Consider the following 10243-nt stretch of genomic DNA (forward strand, 5'->3'; position numbering starts at 1 on the left):
CACACACACACACACACACACACACACACACACACACACACACACACGCACACACACACACACACACACACACACACACACACACAGACCAAAGCACACTTTGTACAAATCCCTGTAGACCAGTACATATCCATACACACCAAGTCTTTCAGAAATAAAAATAAATGATCATGGCAAATGTGCCTAAAATAACTGGTGGCACATACAAACACACACTTACTGTACACACATACAGTATGTAAAGCCAAGACATGCACACGGTCTGACTTTTTTTTTTTTTCAAACATAAACCCCAAAAGACCTGGAGCCGCCAAAGCAAACATCACACAGCAACCAGAAAAAAAAAGAAAAAGAAAAAAAAAGAACGATATGAACAGGATGTGACCTAACAAGAAGAGGTCAGTTCGCATATACATGCATATACTACCCTCGACCCCACAGCACACACACATACACACCGATCGCATGTTAGTTTTCAGAGGTTTCAGTTTTCTGATCTTATGCCTTCTTAACCCTAATCAACCTCCCTCTAAACTGTTGCAACTGTTCTTCATCCACTGAGCTGCAGGGGCAACAAGTTGCTGCAAAGCATCTCACCTGTGTCTTCAGAGACATAAAGGAAGGAGGCCAGAAAAAATGTAGCTCAAGTCTCATGTTCACCAAATAAAAGTCCAGGAAATAAGGTCAAATCCAAATTTTATGGCAGGAGTTATTTTAAAGTCTGTTAGTAAATATCAAGAGCCAATAGTCCTCAAAGCCTTGAGAAATTCATGAAAATTTCCTAAAACCAAATTCTAGTCACATTTTATTATCAATGCAAGTTGATAATCCATAAATATTATCCATAAATGTTCCAATAATGTCAAAACCGTAAGTATGAACAAAGTCCAAACAATGAAGTTAAGGTGTAAATCTGTAGACCCTGTAAATTTTCCTTGTAGTCTAGTCAATGTCAAATGGCAAAATCTCAAGAGCTCCAGATGTGTTCACAGCACCTAAAACCGATTTTAAAGGGTTTGGTAATGGCAAAACCAGGATTTCCTCAACTCCTGTCAGGCTCACTGTTCTCCTTCCCTCAGCCTGCCTCACTGGTCTCCCCTCCCAGCTGCACCCAGTTCCCAGTCAACTGTTTGGTAGAATCCACACATTCTACCAAACATAAGTTTTGTAAGTTTTGTATTCAGTAACGTCTCTAAATATTATATCTCCAACTTCAATCACTGCAATAGATAATGAAATAACGTTGAACTGATGAAATGGGTGAATTTGTATTCAAAGTAAAAATTGTTATTTGTTTTTAGTCTGTCTTTGAAATTGCTGAAATTTCCTGTTTTAATTTTGCTTGTGTGTTTGATGTTATTTTGTGATGTCCTTTTGTAATGTTTGCAAAATGTTAAAATTATTGGGGCAGTTGATTTGAATTTTGTGTTTTGATTTTGTTTGTGTCTTAAGGTATTTAAATTATGTCTTTTTTGTAATCTTTGTAAAAGCATGATTTTATTGTGATGTTTCTGGTGTGAACTGTTGAAAGCAGAGATCCTTAAATTTATACATAAAACACATCATAGATCCCACAACTCTCAGGAACTCTAAAGTCTATTTCATATCTCTCTAATTGAATGCCTCCTGAACATATTTATTTCAGGAAACTCAGGACAGAAAATTTGCCTTTTCAGAAAATTCTAACTTGCTAACACGGTTTTTACTTCCTCAAATCAGTTGTTGCTGGTAAAATCTGTGTCTTGCGTCAGGATAAGTCGATGCTTTTGTGCCACAAGGGGTCAAGGCTGCGTTTCAGCTGAAATACGCAGCTGCTTGCGCATCTGTGTGGACATACTTGTTCGGCATAACCGACCTGTGTTTCCCCACACACAGCCAGAAATGTTCCTCTAATTGCCATCACTCACCTCCTACACAACTCCGTCTTACGCCTCGGCATCAGCGAGAGTCGGGCACAGGAAAAGGAGCGAGGAGGAGCGCGGGGTGAGGCTGATGAGGGTGATGGTGGTGCTGGAGGACAGAAGGGGAACAGAGGGTCCTTTAAGTCCGCCCTAGGAGACAGCGGGGTCAGTGTGTTTGGCCTGGCCGGCTTTCACCCGTCTCTGCCTCTCACTCTCACTTCTCCCTCTCTGTCCCAGGAGCTGCTTCTCATTAAGCCTATTTGCTTTGGCCGACTCACGCTGGCACTTAGCAGCAACACGCTTGCTGTCACGAGCGCGCTCCGACGCGCCTCGCGTCCCACGCACACACGTACACGCAGTTTTTGTTTGTTTTGGCTGCGATAAGGTGCCACTTAGCAGACCTCTAAACGCCAACGATCCGCCAAACACACCACGGTGTTTACTTTCGCCAAGCTTGGACTCATTCATACACACACACATAAACATGCAGAGACAGGGCTGTAAACATGGAGGACCAGCTTAAAAATGAATGCAAAATGTCTTTCTAAATCACAGGAGTTTAATGGTAACCCTCAAGCTATAATGTAAGATTTTTTTTATTTATTTATTTTTTTGCATGAGTTATCAACTGATGGTCGGTATAATTAGAACATAACCATATGTTTCAACTCCAAAATTTAAACTTTTTCGCATTATGTCTTATAACAACAACTTGTGAAGATGGACGAAAAAAAGATGGATGGCTGTTTCATAAAAATCTAAAAAGAAAACAATTCTGGCCTCTTTCAAGGATTCAGCATTAAATAAAAGCATTTGCCTTCATTGAGAAAAGAAAGCAGGTGAACCAACTTGAACCTCTCCAAGTAAATATACTCGGTTTATTAAGTTGTCATGTTCAGCAAACATAAATAAAGTTTGACAAACTTTATTTATTTAATTCCTTTACCTGTAAAAACTTTTCTAAATTTTTTCAGCAGGAGCTCCATTTTCAGTATCCAGGAACCTCTGAACCTCTGTGTTTGTTGGACCTGCTTGCAGGTCTGTTTATGTGAATTTTTTGAGGATTTTTCAGTGGAACTTTTTATTATTCTCAGAAAATCTCCTTTTTCACATATTTTTTTCTAGTGCATATTCTAGTGCATATTTAAATACTGTTCTAATACTGTTTCTGTTCTAATGACCTTGACATGTGGCAAGGCCATTAGAATGACCACATCAATGACTGTAGCTGCTGTAAATGTGTGGCACCTCCAACACTGCACAACCACCGCACCCATATCTAAAATCTTCTGAGGAAAACAAGGCATGGGAAACTGAAACACTGAAGACCAATGCTACTTGACACGGGATTGGCTGCTGTTTGTAAAGCAGCCAATCCATCAGCAAACTTAATTTTCCTTGGTGCTGATTGGCTGTAGAACTAGAGTGTAGATAGAGAAGATCATGATGTTAGCTTAAATTGTGAAGTTTTAATCCAAATAAAATACATTACTTCAATCTATTTGAGGATGACGTTATGTGATAGAGATAAAGGAGAGCAAAGCTGTGATCCACAAAACATACATTAATGTTGGCCAAAGCATAATTAAAAAGGCCCATGTGTTTCTATTCAACAATTAATTTCTGATTTATGTTCTCCTTACCTGGCTTTCAGCTGATGTGGGTGACCATGCCTCAGTAATGCTGCATTATTTCATCTTTTTGTTCAGTCTTTTCACTTTGACCTGATGGATTGAACAGCCCTGTGTGTGATGTTCAAAGCTCAGAAAAATATTTTACAACTTCAGTCTTTAAACTTCTCCTCACCTTCACCACTGACCTGCTCTCTATGTACTCCTGATGACACTTGTCTATGGAGGTTCTCTGACTGACCTCTGTGACCTTCAGACTTAATAGGATTAATTTAAACACACACTTTGGCCTATGTTTACTAAATAGGAGGAGTTCAGGGCATTATCTATCAATCAATCAATCAATCAATCAATCAATCAATCAATCAATCAATCAATCAAATTTTATTTGTATAGCACATTTCAGCAGCAAGGCATTTCAAAGTGTTTTACATAATTAAAATAAAAACAGCATGTGAGAAAGATTTAAATTTAAACATTTAAAAAACATAATTAAAATGTAAACAGTGAGAAAGAGAAATAAAAAGCTGTAGAACTTTAGTTGAGATGCCGTCAACTGGGACTCCAACCCTTTGGACTATTATGTGCAATGAGTGTAAAGTGCTTGTTTTTATTTATGGATGTCAGGTCGGAGAAGACACAAAACAAATCCAACTCAATGACTTGACACAACCTGCTGAGTTTCCATAGAAAGTTTTTAATCTAATTTAAATAACTGATCGAGCATAATGCACTGCTTGACTAGGCTCAATTAGAATGTATGTGTGATTAAATTGAAATGATTTTGTGTAAAATGCCTCGAGACAATCTTTGTTGTGAATTGGCGCTAAATAAATAATTGATTAAATGGTCAATCATATGAAATAGTAAAAAACAAAACAAATGGGTTGTGTTTTTAAGGTGACAGGTGTGTAAAAAGCTCAGGAAATGTTAATAAAATAATAATGAATTCAGACAGCACATAAGACATCATTTAAATTATGGAATTTAAAAACATATTGTCTGATCTGTTTCAGTCAACATCAGTGCCTGTGTCTCTGACACCACTTTTGTTTTCATAGAATTGATATAATACACATAAGAGTCCATTGCAGTCACACTGCTCTCCTACAGCTGGCTAAGCCAGGGAAAAGCATACAGCCATTAAACTCTACTACAACACAGACTCAACGCACTGTACATGTGGCAGGAAACAAAGGCGCGTTCTCTCACCAAGTGTAATTTGGACCCCAACCCTCCCAATTTTCTGTCTGGAACAGACTGCAGAAGCTTAAAACCCGGTTAGGTTTAGGTTTCCCTGTTCACCCAGCAGGAGGACAGTAAACAATACCATCATTCTCAGGATCTCACTCGTATTTTTGGCACATGCATCTACCTGATGCATGTGCCATGGATGTGGGTGCATCTATATGCACCCACATCCAGACAGTGGCTGTGTGGACTGGGCCCCTGGTAGTTATATAACTATTGTATACAGGTACAATAGTCTCTCTCACTTACATATACAGATAGCTGGACTGTGAACACACACTCCATTCAGTGAGAAGTGTTTTCCACCATGGGGCCAGGCACACTGCAACCCTGTGGTCAGAAATATTGCTCAACAACGGTGGATTACAACCAACAACCTCTCTTTTCTTTGGAACATTGGGGAATCCTTGTGCAACTTGAATTTGATACACTGTTGGTAATAAGGCAATAATACAAGTCAGGTGACTAAATACCATGAATTATGCTAGGATGTATTATCTAACAATATCAGCTTTTCTGTATAGATTACAGATAACTGCCACTTTATCTCTTTAAAGTGGCAGTATTATGAAAAAATTTACTTGTTCAACGTTTACATCATGTCATAATGTTATGTCCTCATAAAAAAAACATACCTGGAGTGTTGCTTTGATTTTTTTTCATGCATGTTTGAGAAATCCTTTAGTCTCCCATGGTAATCATTCAGCTGTGCAAAACACCGAGGCCCACCTTCAAAGATGAAGCTCCTCAGTTTCTAAGCTTCTGCTTCCTAGAGCAGAGCAGCCCTCCCCCACAACACCCCTCTCAGCTCCTTCTGTTCAACGCTGGTAAAAATGTTGCTAAAGGGTTAATAGAGGAGCCATGACCTCCTGAACACAGAGTTTCAGAAAGATAACTTTTTTTAAAGAGACACAGGCCCAATTTCAATGCATTAAATTTCAAAGTCAAATTTGCTTGCAGTCATATTTGATATATACAACATGTTTATAAAAACTGAAGTTAACATAGTTATTTGACTGTGCTATAAAATGGCCCTATGCACCTGGAAAACACACAACACTGCTTCTTTAAATACATTGTTTTAGAATTGGGGGATCTCACGGTGTTCCCAGGTTGAATGGGATACCCAGTTCCATCTGCAAGTTCTGGTCTTCCCTCTGGTCTCACTCCAGTGGGACGTAACAGGAAAACCTCCAAAGAGAAACATCCTGATCAGATGCCTGAAACTCCTCAACTGATTCTTTTTGATGCGATGAAGCAGTGGCTCTACTTTGAGCTTCCTCATCCTGTCTCTAAGGCTACCGAACAGACAAAGCTCCTTTCAGCAGCTTATATCCAAGATTTATTTCTTTCAATTTTGATCTCTATCCCAAGACAGAGAGGCAAAAAAGCTTCTTAATAATTTTGGTCTAATTCAACTTATTAACCAAGCAACACACACAATCGAGGTCACACTGGATCTGGTACTAGACTCTCGAGTCCAGTCCTCAACTGGTTCATATCTTACATAAGGAACAGGGATTTCTTTGTTTCAATAAAAAACTTGTCATCAAAGCAGACAGAAGTCACATGTGGGGTATCCCAAAGCTCAACCCCTCTTATTCAATATCTGTAAGCTCCCATTCGCTCAGGTTATAACAGGAAATAAGATTAGTTACTATAACTATGCGGATGATACACAGCTCTACATTATGATATCACTATGAGACTCTGAACCCATCCAAGCACTGAATAGATTCTTAGAACAGATAATTGTGTGGATCCAAAATCCAAAACTTTAGAAACAAAACTGAAGTTATTATTTTTGGACCTAAAGATGAACGATCTAGAATCAATGCACAGCTTCAGTTATTACAACTAAAAACCAGCGATCAGCCTGAAATCTGGGAGTAGTGATGGACTCTGACCTGAACCTTCAGAGCCACATTAAGACAGTCACAAAGTCGGCCTTCTATCACCCGAAGAACATCTCCAGGATTAGAGGACTAATGTTTCAGGAAGCTCTAGAGAAACTCATCCATGTGTTTGTCTTTAGTTGCATCGATTATTGCCACAGTGTCCTCACAGGTCTGCCTAAAAAAATCAATCCTCCAAATTCAGCTGATCCAAAATACTGCTGCTGGTGTTCTGACTAAAACCAGGAAGATAGACTTTACTCAGTTCTAAAGTCCCTATACTGGCTCCCTGTAGCTCAGAGAACAGACTATAAATTACTGTTGCTAGTTTATAAATCACTGAACAGTTTATCACCACAATAAATTAAAGATCTGCTGTTGTTGTATCAACTTTCCAAATTTCTCAGATCTTCTGGTTCTGCTCTGCATCCCCAGAACTAGAACCAAACATGGAGAAGCAGCATTCAGCTTCTATGCACCACAAATCTGGAACAAACGTCCAGAAAACTGCAGAACAGTTGAAACACCGAGTTCCATTCAATCTAGACTAAAAACCGATTATTGATACATAATCCTATTGATTGTGTATCAATAGGATTATGTATGCTATTGATACATAATCATGAAACTTCAAACAATAATCTGATGCATTATGATGGCAAAATGTAATGTTGTTGACTGTGTTCAATTAAAGCAGACTAAACAGGGCTGTGAATGTATCCTTAAATTCCTTCACTTGAGGCAGAAACTGACCCACAACTTATAGGGATTGGTCTAACTTTTCGCTGGAGGATGTGGCCTGAAGAAGCCAACAGAACTACATCATCTGCAAAACGCAAAGAGAAGATCCTGATGTCCACAAACCAGACTACACTTTAACATCCTGTCCGCATAAACCACACACCAGGTTGGTGACAAAGGGGAGAACTGGAGGAGTCCATGTTTGTGGTACTAAAGGTGCAAACATTCCTTAGATAATTTTTTATGGTTTCAATATTTTATGTCAGGTAAAATGTGCTTGGGGCTGCTTGGGTTGGTAGACTTTTTATATCCACTGTATCTGTTCCATGTGTGCAAAGAACCAACAATACTCTGAGGTGGCAGGTCAAAAGATTAAGACATTTCTTTGGGACAGCTGAGGACATTGTGCTGCTTGGTTGAAGACAGCTGTCAAAATATGTACACACCAACACACACAAATACACATTAAAACACACACAAACACGTGCCAAAACAACCAGGTGTCTCTGTATGAATGAGAGTAGTGTATCACTTCTGCACATTAATTTGCTTTGCATCGGTTCTGCGGATCAGTGGTGTATTGTGTACACTGGCGGGCCCTCAAGGGACCGGCTGTCTGTGCTGAAGTACCAAATAACTTGGTGCACCTATTGAAGTTGTCAGCAAATTGTGTGTAAAATGATGTGTGTAAGAGAGACTTGTTTTGTGGGGCGGTCAGGGCCACTGTATGTATGAATGTGTTGACTCAGGGAGATTGGCGGCTCGGTCCCGAGGGAGTCGTGGCTTAGCCGACGGCGGCACAATGTCAAAGCTAAACACATCTAATTGAGGAGGACGCCCACAGGCCCTCCTCTGTGTGCGTGTGTTGGACAGAAAATGAGAATGTGTGAGTTGGACAAAAAGCTACGGACTGACTTTAGAACAGCAGAATTGCTTCGGTGAACAAGCCAGGGTAGCTGTGTCTGTGGCGTCTAAAGCTAACTTTTTGACACTATGCTGGTCAAAAAAAATGAAGGGTTGGTTCTCAGAGCTTTTCTTGATTGATTTTTAGATGATGTTTTTGTTTGAACTGGTGCTATTTTCACTAATATGAGCCTATATAAAGTCCCTCAACAAGCTGTAGCTTAACGCCAAATTTTTAGTAGACAATTTATACACTGTGTAAATAAATCTTACTGGATAAACAGTTGCATGGATTTCACAGAAAAAAAACAATCAAATGATTGCTTTTTTTCTGTGAAATCAATGCAACTGTTTAAATCGATTTGTTTTAAACATGGTGCACAGATTGGTGACCCTTTTGGAAGCTTATACTAACTTACTGTGCCCATTTAAAAACCAGACTTTGTCCAATTCTGTTTCATCCATGCAGGTCTTCTTCTGAACTGAAGCAGGAGAATATCAAGGTTTTCATTCTTCTCATTGGTCAATCAAACTTATACAATGCACCAGTAGCACAGAAACAACATCTGCAATAATTCCTTCTTCAATTCAAATTTCATCACTAAGGATGCTAATGCACTGGCTGATCCACATTGTAGGGATGTTTTCCACAGAACAGTCAGAGATGAATGTAAAAATACCACACAAGTAGAGAGCACAGTGTTTAAGTAAGTGTCCAGTATTCTGATCAAGGCCTTGACTTTTCCTTTCAAATGTCTTCCAAGCTACTGATTGCTAAACGCACATCTGGCTACTTGTTGAAGCAAACCTGTATTCTGCCAGGTTATCTGTGAAGTCACCTGAATTAAACCTAGCATAAAATCGAATAAGGTTTTCTGCCAGAACATGATCAGAATTATTGAGGTCTAACTATGCTTTTTGTTTATCTTGAATTGAACCTAGTCTACCGGACTGTCAGGTATGATACCAAGTTCACAAGTGATCCAATTCTTTTGAACGGCTCTTTACCCTGGACGATAGGACTCGAGTCTCGGTACACTGATGCTACATTGTTGCTCTTTGCTTCAAGTTAGTAGTTAAGTGTTACCATTAATTTGTTGCCTTTGTTAATTGTTGTATCTAATTGAGTAGAAGAGGATTTTTGTTTCTGCCAAAGCAACTCAAGTCCACTTCTTTGCTCTACTGTTTGTTACATTTTCCTTTTATTTTGTTTCTATATTACAAATAGCCCTCAAATGTTATTAACACTTATTTTTTGTGTATTTGAATTTTATATTTTAAAATGTAATATTTTATGAACATATATACATAGTTTCTTCTGTAATAACATATTGTGGGTATTGACTCGATACAGATTATTTAACTTTTTTGTGAACTTAACCCACAAAAACCAGGAAACTAAATTTAGATTATGGATAAAATGTAAATTTTCAAAAACTAGATCATTTGAATGGCTCTTTAAAATGAACGGCTCCTGAAGAATGTGACTCTTCACAGAGCCATTACTGCCATCTTTAGTGGAAACACCAGAGTGAGACTCAGTGTTGCTCTGTGTATTTGATGTGAAGCAGGTGTTTCACAGCCGAGGGAGAATGGAATGCAGAGCACAAATCACATATTTTCTCATAGTTAAAGCAGAAAAGTATTTTCTTGATTTTATATTCCCAAGAGATGATCTGATTACCAGTGTAACAGTGTTTACGTAGCACTTCATTATAACACCAGTTAGCTCGTCCTGCATTATTTTCTACTGCAATAAGTTTGTAAAGTCTGACTTCTTTTGAACCCTTCAAAGTAAGATCATAAAAGTTGAACGCTATCTCCAAGGTTACACCAAATCTAAATTCAAAATAGACAAAGATAAATAAATAAATGACACACAAAAAAATATGACTCTGGTCCAATGTTCTCTCAGGTATTT

Source organism: Poecilia formosa, unplaced genomic scaffold (assembly GCF_000485575.1).
Source record: "Poecilia formosa unplaced genomic scaffold, Poecilia_formosa-5.1.2 Scaffold121, whole genome shotgun sequence".
NCBI classification, from domain to species: Eukaryota; Metazoa; Chordata; class Actinopteri; order Cyprinodontiformes; family Poeciliidae; genus Poecilia; species Poecilia formosa.